This window comes from Salvelinus alpinus, chromosome 16 (genome assembly GCF_045679555.1).
Source record: "Salvelinus alpinus chromosome 16, SLU_Salpinus.1, whole genome shotgun sequence".
Lineage (NCBI taxonomy): Eukaryota > Metazoa > Chordata > Actinopteri > Salmoniformes > Salmonidae > Salvelinus > Salvelinus alpinus.
Window position 1 is genome coordinate 45,645,447 of NC_092101.1, and position 21,057 is coordinate 45,666,503.

General features: G+C 44.4%; 1 protein-coding gene and 1 long non-coding RNA gene across 6 annotated transcripts in view; one reads left to right on the top strand and one right to left on the bottom strand.

The window, feature by feature from the left end:
* The window catches only part of nek7 (NIMA-related kinase 7), a 150,761-nt gene extending 143,318 nt beyond the window's left edge, over nucleotides 1-7,443 (bottom strand). For 2 of the 5 annotated variants that reach the window (XR_011668367.1, XR_011668366.1), the window contains exon 1: nucleotides 7,149-7,443. The gene's annotated coding sequence lies outside the window, so the exon portion shown is untranslated. The remainder of the gene's footprint in view (nucleotides 1-7,148) is intronic. The other 3 variants (XM_071346382.1, XM_071346383.1, XM_071346384.1) reach the window with 3 other exon arrangements.
* On the top strand, nucleotides 6,083-7,112 carry LOC139541582 (uncharacterized). Its single transcript, XR_011668368.1, has 3 exons — nucleotides 6,083-6,252; nucleotides 6,418-6,517; nucleotides 6,650-7,112. It is a non-coding gene; the product is annotated as an uncharacterized lncRNA (long non-coding RNA).
* Nucleotides 7,444-21,057: the final 13,614 nt, after the last annotated feature.

Here is a 21,057-nt window from a genome sequence, read left to right on the forward strand (position 1 = left end):
ACACCATCCCCCCCAGACTCACCTCCACACCATCCCCCCAGACTTACCCACCAATTGCTCTCCAAACGCTCCCGAGTACTGACCAATGTCTGCTCCTGTTCACTGTAGCCCCACCATTCACACATAATGCTTTTACACACAAACACCCCGAGACCTTCAAGAACAGCTAAATACCCCGCTGGCTCCCGGGCCTGCCTTCAGACATCTGTAAAATATTTAGATTTGCTGCCCCACGACCGCAGCACACTGGCAGAGGTCTCCCGTCTCCCAGCCGCAGCTTGGCAGGACATCTGAAGGAGCCAGAGCCAGCTCCTTGGCCTCATGGCTGCTTTCACAGCCCACCCTCCCTCCCTCCCAGCCTCCATCTCTTCCACCCTCCCTCCCAGCCAGCCTCCCACCCGCCCTCCCTCCCTCCATCCCAGCCTCCCTGCTACATCCTGAAGCGCTCTGTAGCTCCCAGCAGCTCCTCTCCCACTGCAGGACACGGCCGGCTGAGCTTCTCCTCTCCCACTGCAGGGCAGGACACGGCCCCCTGAGCTTCTCCTCTCCCACTGCAGGGCAGGACACGGCCCCCTGAGCTTCTCCTCTCCCACTGCAGGGCAGGACACGGCCCCCTGAGCTTCTCCTCTCCCACTGCAGGGCAGGACACGGCCCCCTGAGCTTCTCCTCTCCCACTGCAGGGCAGGACACGGCCCCCTGAGCTTCTCCTCTCCCACTGCAGGGCAGGACACGGCCCCCTGAGCTTCTCCTCTCCCACTGCAGGGGGGGAATAAAAGTCATGTCCAGGCATTCAGTGTTAACTGGCAGAGCCCACAAGGGATCTTTAATAACAGCTTAGCCTACAAGTGATGCATAATGTTTCCTCTGGGAGCAGCCAACAGAGTGGATATTACTATCTTTTTCTGTTCGTATATATAGTTTGGTCCAGTTCCTGTGCCAAGTTGGATGTGCATAAAAAAAAAGACCCAGAGGGGGGCCCCGGGTAGCGGAGAGCCCCAGGACCAGAGGGGGGCCCTGGTTAGCGGAGAGCCCCAGGACCAGAGGGGGGCCCTGGTTAGCGGAGAGCCCCAGGACCAGAGGGGGGCCCTGGTTAGCGGAGAGCCCCAGGACCAGATGGGGGCCCTGGTTAGCGGAGAGCCCCAGGACCAGAGGGGGGCCCCGGGTAGCGGAGAGCCCCAGGACCAGAGGGGGGCCCCGGGTAGCGGAGAGCCCCAGGACCAGAGGGGGGCCCCGGGTAGCGGAGAGCCCCAGGACCAGAGGGGGTCCCCCGGGTAGCGGAGAGCCCCAGGACCAGAGGGGGTCCCCCGGGTAGCGGAGAGCCCCAGGACCAGAGGGGGTCCCCGGGTAGCGGAGAGCCCCAGGACCAGAGGGGGGCCCCGGGTAGCGGAGAGCCCCAAGACCAGAGGGGGGCCCTGGTTAGCGGAGAGCCCCAGGACCAGAGGGGGGCCCTGGTTAGCGGAGAGCCCCAGGACCAGAGGGGGGCCCTGGTTAGCGGAGAGCCCCAAGACCAGAGGGGGGCTCCGGGTAGCAGAGAGCCCCAGGACCAGAGGGGGCCCCAGGACCAGAGGGGGCCCCAGCTAGCGGAGAGCCCCAGGACCAAAGGGGGTGTTTAATGGCAGCAGGGCAGAATAGTCGGGTTCTTAAGAATCCTCTCTCCATGCCTCGACAAGGGTTCCAGAACCGCAGGACCTGAGACATAGGACCTGAGACCCAGCGAAGGCTGCTCCGAGGCTGGTCACAAATGCAGGAAGTGAAACAGAGACAGACAGTCTGTCACACACACACACACACACACACACAGTCACACAAATGTACACGCTGTAGTCAACATGCTCTTTCCTGCTGTAAATCCTGTGTGAGAGCTTCAAGACTAATTTGCGGTGATGTTGGAACAAACGCCCACAGCGACACAGTCAACACTCCTCCATTTGAAATGATGTACTGAACTCTTTCTGCAATGCAGAGCGCAAATTCATTCTGCTTTTGTCTCGTCTCATGACAAATGCATACTGTTGCTGTCATTGCTCTACTGTTTACAGTGGCACATAGCATCTTGTAATTATTCCATGAAAGTGAATCTGTATCCTGGGGGAGTTGTAGTATGTGTGTTTGGTATAATCTAAAGAGATGTGGAGGAAAGGGGGACTACACAACAACAAATAAAGGAACTTTGTGCTTTTGAGCGATCTGTTCCAGCACAGTTCACAATCTGCCAACTTGGCTTTAGCTGCCGCGCCAACGACAGGGCTAGGCCCCGCTCACAGGGCTAGGCCCCGCTCGCAGGGCTAGGCCCCGCTCGCAGGGCTAGGCCACGCTCGCAGGGCTAGGCCACGCTCGCAGGGCTAGGCCACGCTCGCAGGGCTAGGCCCCGCTCACAGGGCTAGGCCACGCTCACAGGGCTAGGCCACGCTCACAGGGCTAGGCCACACTCACAGGGCTAGGCCACACTCACAGGGCTAGGCCACGCTCACAGGGCTAGGCCACGCTCACAGGGCTAGGCCACGCTCACAGGGCTAGGCCCCGCTCACAGGGCTAGGCCACGCTCACAGTGCTAGGCCACACTCACAGGGCTAGGCCCCGCTCACAGGGCTAGGCCACGCTCACAGGGCTCAGAACATAAACACAGTATATGTCTATGGACTGGCTCATGTGTGAGCCATAAAAGCTAATAGAGAAAGAGAGTTAAAATACTAAAATCATATGAGCCTGAGCATAGAGACATTTATGAGGTGCTCTTCCCTGGCTAAACTGTACGGTTTAGTCAGCTGTCCAGAATTATGTTACATTTTAGAATAATGTCAGAAAACCAGACGTTCTTAATAATTTAGGAAAACCCTATTGTACTAATATCGTATCTTAATTAATATTCAATAAAGCCTCATTAGGCCTACTTTGGGGCAATATTGGTCATCATATAATAGGCTAAAATAAACTGTTATCTTTTTAAATACTGTAATATCTTCACACAGAAGTAGATGGGCTATTGACGGAAAAATAGTGAATAACAGTGTGACATTGTGTGAGTCCCTTCGGAGTGATATAAAGAGCGGATGTTGTGTTGTCATTAGGGCTGGGCGATATATCGAATTCATTCGATGAATTTGAATTTATGTTTTAGTGCCTGAGAGTTCTGTCTTTTTGGTCTCGTCTCCTTGGTGCCTTCTGTGCTGTGTGCACCTTCCCACTCGCAGACACCAAGCCCCGCCCCCTTCCACTCACAACAACAAAGAGGAAAGCTCACCTCTTCCTCTCTGACAACAAGCAGTTTCAACTCACAATTTGCATTTGAGGATTGGTCCAACACAAAATCGGTCATATGGACACTGAAACACATCGAGACATTCATTTTACTTTAATACAGGATAACTTAATCTTTCTAACAATGCCCTTTTTATGTCTCAAAACTCCCAAAAAGTAAAACAGAGCAGACAATACAAAAAAAACAGGAGTTTCATCAATGAACATGATTGGAAAATGTATCCTCAGTTTCTGACTCACGCGGCAATTGTGGTACCGCTAGCAGCATTTTAGCAACAGACAGTTATGAGCTAACTGTTTAGTCTCTGTTTTATAAAATGAGCATAAAAATACACATTTATATCAGGAATTGGCAAATCGTTCTCATTCTGATAAATGCTCATCTTATCCATGTAGGCCACCTGATTTCAACATCTAAAAAAAGTGAATGGGCTATGCTGTTCAAACTGTTGGAGACAGACAGAAGGGTGTGTTCATAACAGTTTAAATGTTCTACCTTGTTAGCAAGCAAATATATCCAAGTTGGCTAGACTTTAAATATACAGATTAGCTGGCTACTCACTAGCACATGTGCTTGAGAGATTGTTAATGAGACCTGTGTTAATGTTCTAGAATGCCTGCTACCAGAAGCTAGTCATTTTTAGAGAGATTGTTAATGAGACCTGTGTTAATGTTCTAGAATGCCTGCTACCAGAAGCTAGTCATTTTTAGAGAGATTGTTAATGAGACCTGTGTTAATGTTCTAGAATGCCTGCTACCAGAAGCTAGTCATTTTTAGAGAGATTGTTAATGAGACCTGTGTTAATGTTCTAGAATGCCTGCTACCAGAAGCTAGTCATTTTTAGAGAGATTGTTAATGAGACCTGTGTTAATGTTCTAGAATGCCTGCTACCAGAAGCTAGTCATTTTTAGAGAGATTGTTAATGAGACCTGTGTTAATGTTCTAGAATGCCTGCTACCAGAAGCTAGTCATTGTTAATGAGACCTGTGTTAATGTTCTAGAATGCCTGCTACCAGAAGCTAGTCATTGTTAATGAGACCTGTGTTAATGTTCTAGAATGCCTGCTACCAGAAGCTAGTCATTGTTAATGAGACCTGTGTTAATGTTCTAGAATGCCTGCTACCAGAAGCTAGTCATTTTTAGTGGATGTGTATTGTGCTGGTTAAAATGTCAACAAAAAGGGTATTTTTCATAGACAGACCTGAAAACCAGGTCAGTGATTACTGCAAAAAAAAGCAGGTTAACCTATTCTAATAAAATAAGTAAATTATTAGTGGGTCTTATGGTTGAAGGCTTATATTTAGCCTAAGTATAATTTTACAAACCCTGAATTTAGTAGATTAATCCTGACTGTTTGAAATGCTGTGTATTTGACCTTAAAATTGTACAACAAAGATTAGAAAAAATCTTTTTTGTTTTTATCAATCAATCAAATAATAAATAAATAAATATAATGAATTGCCCATAAGTTGGAAAGAAAAGAGAGATATGCTTTTTAGGCCATATCGCCCTGCCCTTGTTGTCATGGCCTGGGCTAACCCAGGAGCCCACCAACTGCTGCTCAGACTTTACACAGTGTCGGAGGTCAGTAATTTACTGTTTGTATGCCTTTGTAGTCAGTTTTCCCTCAGAGCACAGCAGACCTTGATGAGAAAGGGATCAATGTTTCAGAAAATGAAGAACTTTCATATCAAACCAGGAGCAGGAAGGCATCCTCGAAGGATATTTGAATCTGTGAACATCAGTGACCTTCATAAGATATAGAATGGAGATGATAGTCAAGCCTGTTCCTCAGATAGGTGAAATATTGACAGTCTAGTTGTTTGATGGGGTAAAAACAGCCTGCTCTCAGCACCCCACCAAAAGGTCTTCATAAGACAGAAGAGCAATTTTGGAAGGGCCAATTTTGCCACAAAATAAGATTGGTCAAAAAAATAAAAAATAAATAACAAAACATTCTGTTCAAGTAAGGAAGTAAATATTTCACTTGTAGCCTAGGCATAGTATGTATCCTTTCTGTAGAGCCGGGGGGTAAACTCTGACATTATGCAAAAAGGAAGAATTTAATGTAGCTCAAAAAATAGCCTGGGGAGACTTCCTCATCAAACGTGCTTTAAGATAGAGAAAAGTCATTTTTTTGGTTCTTTGTAAAAATCCCCAAGGGCATGATGACTGTAAAAGTGGTCAGATGACAAATGTCACATCCCATCTTGAATACGATACTGGAGCCTGGCTGCTCGGCTACAAACAGGAAACTGTCAAAGGACTGAGATATTTTGTAAATTCCAATGTGCCAAATAACTAAGGCATTTCCACACTAGAGGCGACGCACATGGATTCACAGAATTCTCCACAAAGATGACTGTAGTGTAGACATTTCCCAAAAAAAATATTATATTATATAACATTTCAATTTCACATATTTGGATAAAGCAGATAATGTAAGAGCATAAATCCAATGATGTAAACTGTTACAATGTCAAACATGAGACAAACCGAGATAGGCCTCTTCCAGACAGATTTATAACCTAGATGCCACAACAACAAAAGCATAACCTAGTTTACAATGCAACAAATCATGACATTTCGCCAAAGGCTGTCAAAAACAATTCACGTCTCATCAGCAATCAAAAACAAGGTTACTGGCAGGCGGCCCTGCCTAAACGCTACAACCCGTTGACGCTCAGCCCGGTTTGAAGCAGCCAGCTTTTGGCTGCCATTGACTGATCATCCATCAGGTTCCTGACTAGATCCTTGATACTGTAGTTCAGAGAGACAGGCACTGATCTCATCTCCATCACCTAGCTGAGTGAGAGTGACTACTCTCTGTGTTGTTTTTGATGGAGAGCGGATGTGGCAACAGGAAGTTGAGTAATAATTAGGTCAACTCAGTCACTCCTGAATCATCGGTGGCTGTGTTCTGTTCTGGGAAACTGATGGTACAGAGCTGAGAGACATTGGGCTGTGAAAACAATGACAGCGTGAGCTGTGAGGTGAGAGCATCGTTCTCAATCTAGTACAAGACACAATATGGTGTTCTGTGGCAATAGGCCCACATTAAGTCAAATTCAACCTCTACCATATGGGTCTAGAGTAGACAAAGCATGTGTGTCATCTTGAGTGTCAGAGTTAAAAAGGTAATGTGTTAATCTTTACAGAATCTTCACAGTTGTGATCTCACACCATAAACTACTCAACAATTTGTGAAACAAGGCTGCAGAGAGCAGCTATTCCAGTACCTCTTCTCAGTACGGAATTGTAGGTATCAAGAACAAGACTTGACATAGCTAGTATTCAAAATACATTAGCTAGCTACAAATCAGCTAATTCATAGCAGTATATTGACGTTCACTGTTCTGAAATCACCCCACATTTCCATTCTCATTTCAGACTGGAGAAACGAAACTGAGATCCAGGACAGGCTGACAAAAAGTTTGGAAAAACAACAATATTTGCACGACTTTTGATAAACTGACGACAAACGTTAACTATTAGCTCGCTGTGAACATTATTAAACAACATACCTAGCTAGCTAAAATAACATAACCTTGCCGAACAGCTAGCTAGCTAACTAACTGTTGACAGTAACTTTACAGTAGAGACTATAGCAACGCGCTAATTCGCAAGATAAACTTTAGAAAACAGCTGGATTGCTAGCGGGCTAACGTTAGCTAACTACAGCACGATGGAAACAAGTAGCACTGTTTTCGTCTTGTTTGCTAAAACTTTCCGGAGCGTATTTACAAGTTACCCATAAATTAGCTTCTCTTCCTAGCTAGCTAACTTGCACATGTGGCAGTGGTATGGACGCTGGAAAGTAGCTAACAATAGCTGGTTAGTTAGCAAACTTCTGCCACAGACAGAACTATCTTTGCTTCGGCATTCTTACCAGGAAGTGGGAGCCTCACTTCGGTCTTCTGGTGGTGATGGCGGTTGTCTTTGCTTTGGGGCTTACTTTTCCAATCCAAAGTCGTGCTGCAGTCGAGTTTCCCTGTGCGCTAAAACAGAAGACCTCTAATTGTAAAATGAGTTGAATAGGTAGCTAGCTAGCTACGTGTTCAGAAAGAGTCCGTCAGGTCCTTACCATTCCTGACCCGTGGCAGTAATGTAAACAACTCTGGATTCCCGGAGCGAAGGGGCGGGGTAAATGTCAAAAAATAGAGGGGAACTGTCAAATACCGCGGGATGCGGGGATATATATATTTTTTGGGGGAAGGGATCTTCAGGGCATCTTTCAAAGGTAGACTAGTAGAAAGCGAAATCAAATGTAACAGTCATTTAGGCTTTAGAGAGTTGATAGTTGATCTGAGCCTGAGCAGTGAAACTATAACTCCCTCATCACAAAGATGCACTGCTTCTATTCCTAGATTAGATCCAGGTCATTCGAGAGTCTCTGTGGGTCATAGGCCTACTAGAACTGTTTAGAGCTCATATTATACATTTGCTCTTAACACAGCTCTACCTAGCCTGTATGTTATCCTAATGTTTACCATACTCTGATCATTACAGAAATAACTGGTTGAGCTGCCCACATCCATCCCCATCACTGGAGACATACACACATACTCTCTCTTGCTCTCTATCTCTCTTGCGTGCTCTCTCAATTCAATTCAATTCAAGGGGCTTTATTGGCATGGGAAACATGTGTTAACATTGCCAAAGCAAGTGAGGTAGGTCATATACAAAAGTCAAATAAACAATAAAAATGAACAGTAAACATTACACATACAGAAGTTTCAAAACAATAAAGACATTACAAATGTCATATTATATATATGCAGTGTTGTAACAATGTACAAATGGTTAAAGCACACAAGTTAAAATAAATAAACATAAATATGGGTTGTATTTACAGTGGTGTTTGTTCTTCACTGGTTGCCCTTTTCTTGTGGCAACAGGTCACAAATCTTGCTGCTGTGATGGCACACTGTGGAATTTCACCCAGTAGATATGGGAGTTTATCAAAATTGGATTTGTTTTCGAATTCTTTGTGGATCTGTGTAATCTGAGGGAAATATGTCTCTCTAATATGGTCATACATTGGGCAGGAGGTTAGGAAGTGCAGCTCAGTTTCCACCTCATTTTGTGGGCAGTGTGCACATAGCCTGTCTTCTCTTGAGAGCCATGTCTGCCTACGGCGGCCTTTCTCAATAGCAAGGCTATGCTCACTGAGTCTGTACATAGTCAAAGCTTTCCTTAAGTTTGGGTCAGTCACAGTGGTCAGGTATTCTGCCACTGTGTACTCTCTGTTTAGGGCCAAATAGCATTCTAGTTTGCTCTGTTTTTTTGTTAATTCTTTCCAATGTGTCAAGTAATTATCTTTTTGTTTTCTCATGATTTGGTTGGGTCTAATTGTGCTGTTGTCCTGGGGCTCTGTGGGGTGTGTTTGTGTTTGTGAACAGAGCCCTAGGACCAGCTTGCTTAGGGGACTCTTCTCCAGGTTCATCTCTTTGTAGGTGATGGCTTTGTTATGGAAGGTTTGGGAATCGCTTCCTTTTAGGTGGTTGTAGAATTTAACGGCTCTTTTCTGGATTTTGATAATTAGTGGGTATCGGCCTAATTCTGCTCTGCATGCATTATTTGGTGTTCTACGTTGTACACGGAGGATATTTTTGCAGAATTCTGCATGCAGAGTCTCAATTTGGTGTTTGTCCCATTTTGTGAAATCTTGGTTGGTGAGCGGACCCCAGACCTCACAACCATAAAGGGCAATGGGCTCTATGACTGATTCAAGTATTTTTAGCCAGATCCTAATTGGTATGTTGAAATTTATGTTCCTTTTGATGGCATAGAAGGCCCTTCTTGCCTTGTCTCTCAGATCGTTCACAGCTTTGTGGAAGTTACCTGTGGTGCTGATGTTTAGGCCGAGGTATGTATAGTTTTTTGTGTGCTCTAGGGCAACGGTGTCTAGATGGAATTTGTGGTCCTGGTGACTGGACCTTTTTTGGAACACCATTATTTTGGTCTTACTGAGATTTACTGTCAGGGCCCAGGTCTGACAGAATCTGTGCAGAAGATCTAGGTGCTGCTGTAGGCCCTCCTTGGTTGGTGACAGAAGCACCAGATCATCAGCAAACAGTAGACATTTGACTTCGGATTCTAGTAGGGTGAGACCGGGTGCTGCAGACTGTTCTAGTGCCCGCGCCAATTCGTTGATATATATGTTGAAGAGGGTGGGGCTTAAGCTGCATCCCTGTCTCACCCCACGACCCTGTGTGAAGAAATGTGTGTGTTTTTTGCCAATTTTAACCGCACACTTGTTGTTTGTGTACATGGATTTTATAATGTCGTATGTTTTACCCCCAACACCACTTTCCATCAATTTGTATAGCAGACCCTCATGCCAAATTGAGTCGAAGGCTTTTTTGAAATCAACAAAGCATGAGAAGACTTTGCCTTTGTTTTGGTTTGTTTGGTTGTCAATTAGGGTGTGTAGGGTGAATACATGGTCTGTTGTACGGTAATTTGGTAAAAAGCCAATTTGACATTTGCTCAGTACATTGTTTTCATTGAGGAAATGTACGAGTCTGCTGTTAATGATAATGCAGAGTATTTTCCCAAGGTTACTGTTGACGCATATTCCACGGTAGTTATTGGGGTCAAATTTGTCTCCACTTTTGTGGATTGGGGTGATCAGTCCTTGGTTCCAAATATTGGGGAAGATGCCAGAGCTAAGGACGATGTTAAAGAGTTTTAGTATAGCCAATTGGAATTTGTTGTCTGTATATTTGATCATTTCATTAAGGATACCATCAACACCACAGGCCTTTTTGGGTTTGAGGGTTTTTATTTTGTCCTGTAACTCATTCAAGGTAATTGGAGAATCCAATGGGTTCTGGTAGTCTTTAATAGTTGATTCTAGGATTTGTATTTGATCATGTATATGTTTTTGTTCTTTATTCTTTGTTATAGAGCCAAAAAGATTGGAGAAGTGGTTTACCCATACATCTCCATTTTGGATAGATAATTCTTCGTGTTGTTGTTTGTTTAGTGTTTTCCAATTTTCCCAGAATTGGTTAGAGTCTATGGAGTCTTCAATTACATTGAGCTGATTTCTGACGTGCTGTTCCTTCTTTTTCCGTAGTGTATTTCTGTATTGTTTTAGTGATTCGCCATAGTGAAGGCGTAGACTCAGGTTTTCCGGGTCTCTATGTTTTTGGTTGGACAGGTTCCTCAATTTATTTCTTAGATTTTTGCATTCTTTATCAAACCATTTGTCATTGTTGTTCATTTTCTTCGGTTTTCTATTTGAGATTTTTAGATTTGATAGGGAAGCTGAGAGGTCAAATATACTGTTAAGATTTTCTACTGCCAAGTTTACACCTTCACTATTGCAGTGGAACATTTTACCCAGGAAGTTGTCTAAAAGGGATTGAATTTGCTGTTGCCTAATTGTTTTTTGGTAGGTTTCCAAACTGCATTCCTTCCATCTATAGCATTTCTTAATGTTACTCAGTTCCTTTGGCTTTGATGCCTCATGATTGAGTATTGCTCTGTTCAAGTAGACTGTGATTTTGCTGTGGTCTGATAGGGGTGTCAGTGGGCTGACTGTGAACGCTCTGAGAGACTCTGGGTTGAGGTCAGTGATAAAGTAGTCTACAGTGCTACTGCCAAGAGATGAGCTATAGGTGAACCTACCATAGGAGTCCCCTCGAAGCCTACCATTGACTATGTACATACCCAGCGTGCGACAGAGCTGCAGGAGTTGTGACCCGTTTTTGTTGGTTATGTTGTCATAGTTGTGCCTAGGGGGGCATATGGGGGAGGGAATGCTGTCACCTGCAGGCAGGTGTTTGTCCCCCTGTGTGCTGAGGGTGTCAGGTTCTTGTCCAGTTCTGGCATTTAGGTCGCCACAGACTAATACATGTCCCTGGGCCTGGAAATGATTGATTTCCCCCTCCAGGATGGAGAAGCTGTCTTTATTAAAGTATGGGGATTCTAGTGGGGGGATATAGGTAGCACACAGGAGGACATTTTTCTCTGTTAAGATAATTTCCTTTTGAATTTCTAGCCAAATGTAAAATGTTCCTGTTTTGATTAATTTAATGGAGTGAGTTAGGTCTGCTCTATACCAAATTAGCATTCCCCCTGAGTCCCTTCCCTGTTTCACACCTGGTAGTTTGGTGGATGGGACTACCAGCTCTCTGTAACCTAGAGGGCAACCAGTGGGTCCGTCTCCGCTATACCATGTTTCTTGCAGGATGACAATGTCTGCATTACCGATTTCTTTGGTGAAGTCCGTGTTCCTGCTCTTTAGGCCAAAGGCAGATGACCTCAGGCCTTGGATATTCCAGGATGATATAGTGAAGGCTTTTTGTTCCATAAAGTGTCCAATGTTGTTGGCCGTGTGGTTTGGCCTCAGGCCAGTAAGTGTGAGCAGAGCCTGCTGAGCATCTGGTACATGCCGTTGGCTTGGGCGAGTGTAAGAGTGGGGGTTGGGCCTGTTTGCCCGCTCACTACCTGGGCGTATGTGTGACTTCCATGTTGATGCTCTCTTTGCGGGGGTGGGGTGCATGGGGTGGGCAGGAGTGGCATAGGTCTGATCTGAGGGGGCCTAAATGGGGTGTGGGCATGGTTGATGTGGGGGGGTGTTGATTGGTTGGGGTGGGGGTGTGGATGTGTCTGGGGGTGCTGTGGTCTGGATGTAAGTCCTCTTGGCGTGGGTCCTCTATGTGTAGGTCCACGGGGGGGTCCTGCAGGTCTTGGAGGGTGTCTCGCTGGTCTGGGTGGGGTGTCTATTGATCTGTTGCTCCTGTGTGAAGTGTTGGGGCTGCGTTTGAGAGCGATGTCCTTTAGAGTCCGGACAAAGGTGGGCACTGCTGCCTTATAGAGGTGGACCTGGTCATAGAGGCTGTTCAAGTCCAGGGTGGAGTGGTGGGCCAGGAAAACACTTGGTTTTGAGGCACAGTCACGGGAAATGCTTGCGTTTACCCGCTGTATTGTAGCAGGGTGGAAGTCTTTTCGTGGTAGCAGGGTGGAGATAACCACTTGTAACCACTCTCTCTCTCTCTCTCTCTCTCTCTCTCTCTCTCTCTCTCTCTCTCTCTCTCTCTCTCTCTCTCTCTCTCTCTCTCTCCCACACACACACACACACACACACAATATCATGAAAACGTGTATTATAATTATGACCTTGAGGTCTATTTTTTACATTGAATAAGACAACCTGACAGTTATTAATTCACACACCTGTAATACACTGCATACACCTGTAATACACCACATACACCAGTAATACAGCACATACACCTGTAATACACTGCATACACCTGTAATACACCACATACACCAGTAATACAGCACATACACCTGTAATACACTGCATAGACCTGTACTAAACAGCATACACCTGTAATACACCACATACACCTGTAATACACCACATACACCTGTAATACACCACATACACCAGTAATACAGCACATACACCTGTAATACACTGCATACACCTGTACTAAACAGCATACACCTGTAATACAACACATACACCTGTAATACACCACATACACCTGTAATACACATCATACACCAGTAATACAGCGCATACACCTGTAATACACCACATACACCTGCAATACACCACATACACCAGTAATACAGCGCATACACCAGTAATACAGCGCATACACCTGTAATACACCACATACACCTGCAATACACCACATACACCAGTAATACAGCGCATACACCTGTAATACACCACATACACCAGTAATACAGTGCATACACCTGTAATACAGCATACACCTGTAATACAGCATACACATGTAATACACCACATACACCTGTAATACACAGCATACACTTGTAATACACCACATACACCTGTTATACACAGCATACACCTGTAATATACCACATGCACCTGTAATACACCACATACACCTGTAATACACAGCATACACCTGTAATACACCACATACACCTGTAATACACCACATACACCTGTAATACACCACATACACCTGTAATACACAGCATACACCTGTAATACACAGCATACACCTGTAATACAGTGCATACACCTGTAATACACCACCTACACCTGTAATACACCACATACACCTGTAATACAGTGCATACACCTGTAATACAACACATACACCTGTAATACACATCATACACATGTAATACACCACATACACCTGTAATACACCACATACTCCTGTAATACACAGCATACACCTGTAATACACCACATAAACCAGTAATACACCACATGCACCTGTAATACACCGCATACACCTGTAATACACCACATACACCTGTAATACACAGCATACACCTGTAATACACAGCATACACCCTGTAATACACCACATACACCTGTAATACAGCGCATACACCTGTAATACACCACATACACAGGCAATACACAGCATACACCTGTAATACACCACATACACCTGTAATACACCACATACACCTGTAATACACAGCATACACCTGTAATACAGTGCATACACCTGTAATACACCACATACATCTGTAATACACAGCATACACCTGTAATACACCACATACACCTGTAATACACAGCATACACCTGTAATACAGTGCATACACCTGTAATACAGTGCATACACCTGTAATACACCACATACACCTGTAATACACAGCATACACCTGTAATACAGTGCATAAACCTGTAATACACCACATACACCTGTAATACACCACATACATCTGTAATACACAGCATACACCTGTAATACACCACATACACCTGTAATACACAGCATACACCTGTAATACAGTGCATACACCTGTAATACAGTGCATACACCTGTAATACACCACATACACCTGTAATACACAGCATACACCTGTAATACACTGCATACACCTGTAATACAGTGCATAAACCTGTAATACACCACATAAACCTGTAATACACCACATACACCTGTAATACACCACATACACCTGTAATACACCACATACACCTGTCTTCTCAATGTTAATAATCAACAAGTTATATGGAATAGTATTTTTTTTCTCCCTACTTCAATAGCCTTGTTGTTAACCTCCTCGCAGATATGGAAAAAAGGGGGAAAGCCTGGAGTGTCGTTTTTTTCTCTTCTTGAACAACAGTTGAAGATTAAAAGGAACGTCTCAGGGAAACCTGTCAATTCTGTTGGTGAATAATGCTGTGTGGAATTCAATGGCATGGAGTTATATTGGGTTTCCTCTACACCCACATTTTGTTTCAATAAGATCAATGGCACTCAGTGACAGATAGGGACGCTCTTTTGTATCTTCAAATTTCAGGTTTCTGAGGGAATAATTAGATGGCTGGATGAAACGTAATGCATCAGGCAGCAAGAGGAGTTGCAACAAGAGATCCTCATGGTTCAACACACACACCGCACACACACCGCACACACACCGCACACACACCGCACACACACCGCACACACACCGCACACACACCGCACACACACCGCACACACACCGCACACACACCGCACTACGCCTGGCTGTTTCTATGGTGAAATCTGTTTAATAATGGTGTTGGATTTCCATTGTTCTAAAAGTGGTGCACACCATTGATCTGCATTAAACCAATGGCAAACGTAATCTTTCACTCACTGGTATTGTTTATTCAGCCAAGATCTTTAATTTGATTTGAGGATTATTCTTATTTGTTTATGTATAGATAGACTCTTTCACTTTCTGCCACATCTGCAATGTCTGTCTTCTCCTGCTTAGGAGGATGATGTTTTTGGCTCTGTTATTTTCAGATATATCCTAGTCTCACCTTTTTTTCAAAGAAAACAAAGCAGAACAATTTGGTATAGACAGTACGCTGTATATGCAATATTGGAACAATTTCTGGTTGGAAAATCTACTAAATATATTGATCATCTGACACATCATATTGTTTGTTGATTGGCTTTGGGTTTGGGGAAATAGATTAGTTGCATTGATCTTTGGGCAGATGATGTAGGTGTGATTTATTTGTCTAATTACAGTACATTATTTTCTGATAAAAACAATGAATAAAAATAAACATTTCACATTATTATCCACGCATGTTGTTGTATTTGGTACCATATGAATTTACCACAGATTGTCACCATTTTAAATTGTATATCATACAAAGGTAACTAGCCATTGGAAGTGTTCTAGATGTGGTTACATTCATAATTAAAACTATCAATGATTTACATTGTCATCAATGCACAATGAAATCTGAACACATACACAAATATGGTCAAATATATTGCATTAAAACAAATATTTCATAAAATTGTACGATGTTTAATATTATATAAAATCCTTAAACATTATCACTATTTAAACATACTTTTCAAATGATAAATTTTTTTGACAACATTTTGTGTTCATTTGTTTTGTTATGTTAAATTACCAGTTTATTTTTAACACATTTTCAAATCTGTTCACAATGTGTTTTTACAGAGTATTAAGTATAAAACACTGTAAATCATCTGTTCATTACATTACAGTGCCTTCAGAAGGTATTCACACCCCTTGACATTTTCCACATTTTGTTGTGTTACAGCCTGAATTTTATATTGATTAAATTGAGATGTGGTGTCACTGGTATACACCAACACCCCATAATGTCAAAGTGGAATTATGTTTTTTGACATTTTTACTAATTAATAAAAAATTTAAGCTGAAATGTTTTGAGTCAATAAGTATTTGACCCCTTTGTTATGGCAAGCCTAAATAAGTTCAGAAGTAAATATTTGCTTAACAAGTCACATAATAAGTTGCATGTGTAATAAAAGTGTTTAACATGATTTTGAATGAATACCTCATCTCTGTACCTATCAGTCGAGCAGTGAATTTCAAACACAGACTCAACCACAAAGACAGGAAGGTTTTCCAAAAAAAGCAGACATTGAATATCCCTTTGAGTATGGTGAAGTTATTAATTGCACTTTGGATGGTGTATCAATACACCCAGTCACTACAAAATTCCTAACTCAGTTGCCGGAGAGGAAGGAAACCTCTCAGGGATTTCACCATGCGGACAATGGTGACTTTAAAACAGTTACAGAGTTTAACGGCTGCGATATGGGAAAACTGAGGATGGATCAACAACATTGCAGTTACTCCACAATACTAACCTAAATGACAGAGTGAAAAGAAGGAAGCCTGTACAGAATACAAATATTCCAAAACATGCATCCTGTTTGCAATAAGGCACTAAAAGTAGAACTGCAAAAAAATTGGCAAAGAAATGTACTTTATGTCCTGAATAAAAAGTGTTATGTTTGAGGCAAATCCAACACAACACATCACTGAGTACCAATCTTCATATTTTCTAGCATGTTGGTGGCTGCATCATGTTATGGGTATGCTTGTCATCGGAAAGGACTAGGGAGTTTTTTAGGATAAAAATAAACGCAATAGAGCTAAGCACAGGCAAAATCCGAGAGGAAAACCTGGTTCAGTCTGCTTTCCAACAGACACTGGGAGACAAATTCACCTTTCAGCAGGACAATAACCGAAAACACAAGGCCAAATATATGCTGGAGTTGCTTACCAAGACAGCACTGAATGTTCCTGAGTGGCCTAGTTAAAGTTTTTACTTAAATTGGCTTTAAAATCAATGTCAAGACTGTCTAGCAATGATCAACAACCAACTTGACAGAGCTTGAATAATAAATAAAAAAAGAATAATGTGCAAATATTGTACAATCCAGATGTGCAAAGCTCTTAGAGGTGATTCTAACATGTATTGACTCGGGGGTGTGAATACTTATGTAAATTAGATATTTAATTTTCAATACATTTGCAAACATTTCTAAAAACATGTTTTCACTTTGTCATTATGGGGTATTGTGGGTAAATGGGTAGAAAACAAAACAATTTAATACATTTTGAATTCAGGCTGTAACACAACCAAATGTGGAATAGGTCTAGGGTTATGAATAGATGAGAGGAGTTGAGGAGAGGAAAGGAGAGGAGGGGAGAAAAGGAGACAAGAGGAGAAGAGGAGGGGAGAGGAGAGGAGGGGAGAAGAGGAGACAAGAGGAGAGGGGAGAAGAGGAGAGGAAAGGAGAGGAGGGGAGAAGAGGAGACAAGAGGAGAAGGGAGAAGAGGAGAGGAAAGGAGAGGAGGGGAGAGGAGGGGAGAAGAGGAGACAAGAGGAGAAGGGAGAAGAGAGGAAAGGAGAGGAGGGGAGAAGAGGAGACAAGAGGAGAGGTGAGAAGAGGAGAGGAAAGGAGAGGAGAGGAGGGGAGAAGAGGAGACAAGAGGAGAGGAGGGGAGAAGAGGAGACGAGAGGAGAGGGGAGAAGAGGATGGGAGAGGAGTGGAGAAGAGGTGAGGAGGGGAGAAAAGGAGAGGAGGGGAGAAGAGGAAAGAAGAGGGGAGAAGAGGAGATGATGAGAGAGGGGGGGGGGGGAAGAGAGAAGAGGAGAAGAGGAGAGGAGGAAAGAAGAGGGGAGGAGGGGAGAAGAAGAGAGAGTGTCAGTGAGGCCTGCTGTATCCATGCAACCAGTCAGGGCATCTGTTTCCCTACACCAGCTCAAAGCCACAGGAAAGTATGTACGTTGTGTTATTTATTGAGAGCAAGATGAACTGGCAGGCAGTGTGTGTGATGTTTGCACTCTGCTCATCTTCAAAGTATAATTGCAACACACAGTCGGTATCCCTGATCATTGTGTGTTCAAGGTTTAGATGTAAGGCTTCACAGAACAACTGAATGTAAATACTGAATAATACACTGTTAGAAACAGAGAGAGATAAAGTTTCATTTGAGCTGCAGGGAAACCTCTGTGTAATTGAGGCACAGGAGAGACGCCTTATAACGATGTGAAGGACGTGTAACATGGACCTCGTAACCCACAGCAGAACGTTTTGTATGTGTTTGTGTGTGTGTGTGTGTCACTCCTTTTAGTGTCAACCCGTATCTGTCCACCTGTTCTGCATCACCCCACACAGGGCAGACCCGTCTTCCCTCTCCCGCGTTCCTCCCCCAACACACTCTCCTCTCCCCCGTCACTGCTGTGTCTTAGCAGCCTACAGGGCATTAGGTTGAGTCGTGTCTTGTCGAGATCGTCATCCCTCTGACATCCACGTGTGTGTGTGTGTGTGTGTGTGTGTGTGTGTGTGTGTGTGTGTGTGTGTGTGTGTGTGTGTGTGTGTGTGTGTGTGTGTGTGTGTGTGTGTGTGTGTGTGTGTGTGTGTGGCGAGCACACCTGGCGAGCACTGGGGCAGAACTAGAACACACTTTGAACTGACACCCTGTTAGAGCAACATGTGGTCACGTGTGTGTGCGTGATTGCTTGCGTTCGTGTGTAATCGCCCAACAGGGATCCATTCCCATCTCCATGTCCTGTACTGTACTACCTGAGAGATGTGGTCACCTGACATGCTCTCTGCTCCATGTCCTGTACTGTACTACCTGAGAGATGTGATCACCTGACATGCTCTCTGCTCCATGTCCTGTACTGTACTACCTGAGAGATGTGGTCACCTGACATGCTCTCTGCTCCATGTCCTGTACTGTACTACCTGAGAGATGTGGTCACCTGACATGCTCTCTGCTCCATGTCCTGTACTGTACTACCTGAGAGATGTGGTCACCTGACATGCTCTCTGCTCCATGTCCTGTACTGTACTACCTGAGAGATGTGGTCACCTGACATGCTCTCTGCTCCATGTCCTGTACTACCTGAGAGATGTGGTCACCTGACATGCTCTCTGCTCCATGTCCTGTACTACCTGAGAGATGTGGTCACCTGACATGCTCTCTGCTCCATGTCCTGTACTACCTGAGAGATGTGGTCACCTGACATGCTCTCTGCTCCATGTCCTGTACTACCTGAGAGATGTGGTCACCTGACATGCTCTCTGCTCCATGTCCTGTACTACCTGAGAGATGTGGTCACCTGACATGCTCTCTGCTCCATGTCCTGTACTGTACTACCTGAGAGATGTGGTCACCTGACATGCTCTCTGCTCCATGTCCTGTACTACCTGAGAGATGTGGTCACCTGACATGCTCTCTGCTCCATGTCCTGTACTACCTGAGAGATGTGGTCACCTGACATGCTCTCTGCTCCATGTCCTGTACTACCTGAGAGATGTGGTCACCTGACATGCTCTCTGCTCCATGTCCTGTACTACCTGAGAGATGTGGTCACCTGACATGCTCTCTGCTCCATGTCCTGTACTACCTGAGAGATGTGGTCACCTGACATGCTCTCTGCTCTCTGCTCCATGTCCTGTACTACCTGAGAGATGTGGTCACCTGACATGCTCTCTGCTCCATGTCCTGTACTGCACCTGAGAGATGTGGTCACCTGACATGCTCTCTGCTCCATGTCCTGTACTGTACTACCTGAGAGATGTGGTCACCTGACATGCTCTCTGCTCCATGTCCTGTACTACCTGAGAGATGTGGTCACCTGACATGCTCTCTGCTCCATGTCCTGTACTACCTGAGAGATGTGGTCACCTGACATGCTCTCTGCTCCATGTCCTGTACTGTACTACCTGAGAGATGTGGTCACCTGACATGCTCTCTGCTCCATGTCCTGTACTACCTGAGAGATGTGATCACCTGACATGCTCTCTGCTCCATGTCCTGTACTGTACTACCTGAGAGATGTGGTCACCTGACATGCTCTCTGCTCCATGTCCTGTACTACCTGAGAGATGTGATCACCTGACATGCTCTCTGCTCCATGTCCTGTACTGTACTACCTGAGAGATGTGGTCACCTGACATGCTCTCTGCTCCTGGTGTGAACTTTAGTGACATCACGTGTTCCAATAATATGAACAAAACCTCCCTTCCCTCTGCTGCTCTCTCTCACAATCAAATATCTAAAGTAAGGAAGTCGTGATCACTTCCTTTCATAGTGATTACAATTATGAAAGGAAGTGCAATAGCAGCTGAACAGTATTGGGAAATATTGTGACATATTTGAGTCCATTAAGCAACTGCAATTGGCACTAATGAAAGATGTCCCGGACCTTCTGTTTTCGACTCTCTCTCTCTCTCTCTCTCTCTCTCTACCACACCTGCTGTCTCGACCTCTGAATGCTCAGCTATGAAAAGCCAATTGACATTGACTACTGAGGTGCTGACCTGTTGGACCCTCTACAACCATTGTGATTATTATTTGATCCTGCTGGTTGTCTATGAGAGTCTGAACATCTTGAAGAACAATCTGGTGTTAACGGCTATGTGCTCTTATAATCTCCACCTGGCACCGCCAGAAAAGGACTGGCCACCCCTCAGAGCCTGGTTCCTCTCTAGGTTTCTGCCTTTCTAGGGAGTTTTTCCTAGCCACCATGCTTCTACATCTGCATTGCTTGCTGTTTAGGGTTTTAGGCTAGGTTTCTGTATAGCACTTGGTGACATCTCCTTATGTAAAAACGGTTTTATAAATACATTTGATTGATTGATTGGTGGATCCTTAATTGGGGAGAACGGGCTCGTGGTAATGACTGGAGCGGAATCAGTGGAACGGTATAAAATGCATCAAACATATGCATCCGTTCCGATCATTATTATGAGCCGTCCTCCCCTCAGCAGACTACTGTAACACACACACTAATGGTTCCGATAAGAGGCATTCCAGTCACAAACCTCCATCCCTTCACATTCTTGTCAGTCAGCAGGATGCTGTGATGATGTCCAGAATCTTCTGAATCCAAGATGGCCGACACTGTTTGTTTATGTTATGTTGCAATCCCACTTCCTGCTGCTCGCTAGTGTAAACCGCCCACCGCCCGGGCCAGGAAAAACAGCACGACCAGCACCCCAGTGAGGGAGGTTTAGGCTTGGACTTGTCTGTAGTGTTTGCTG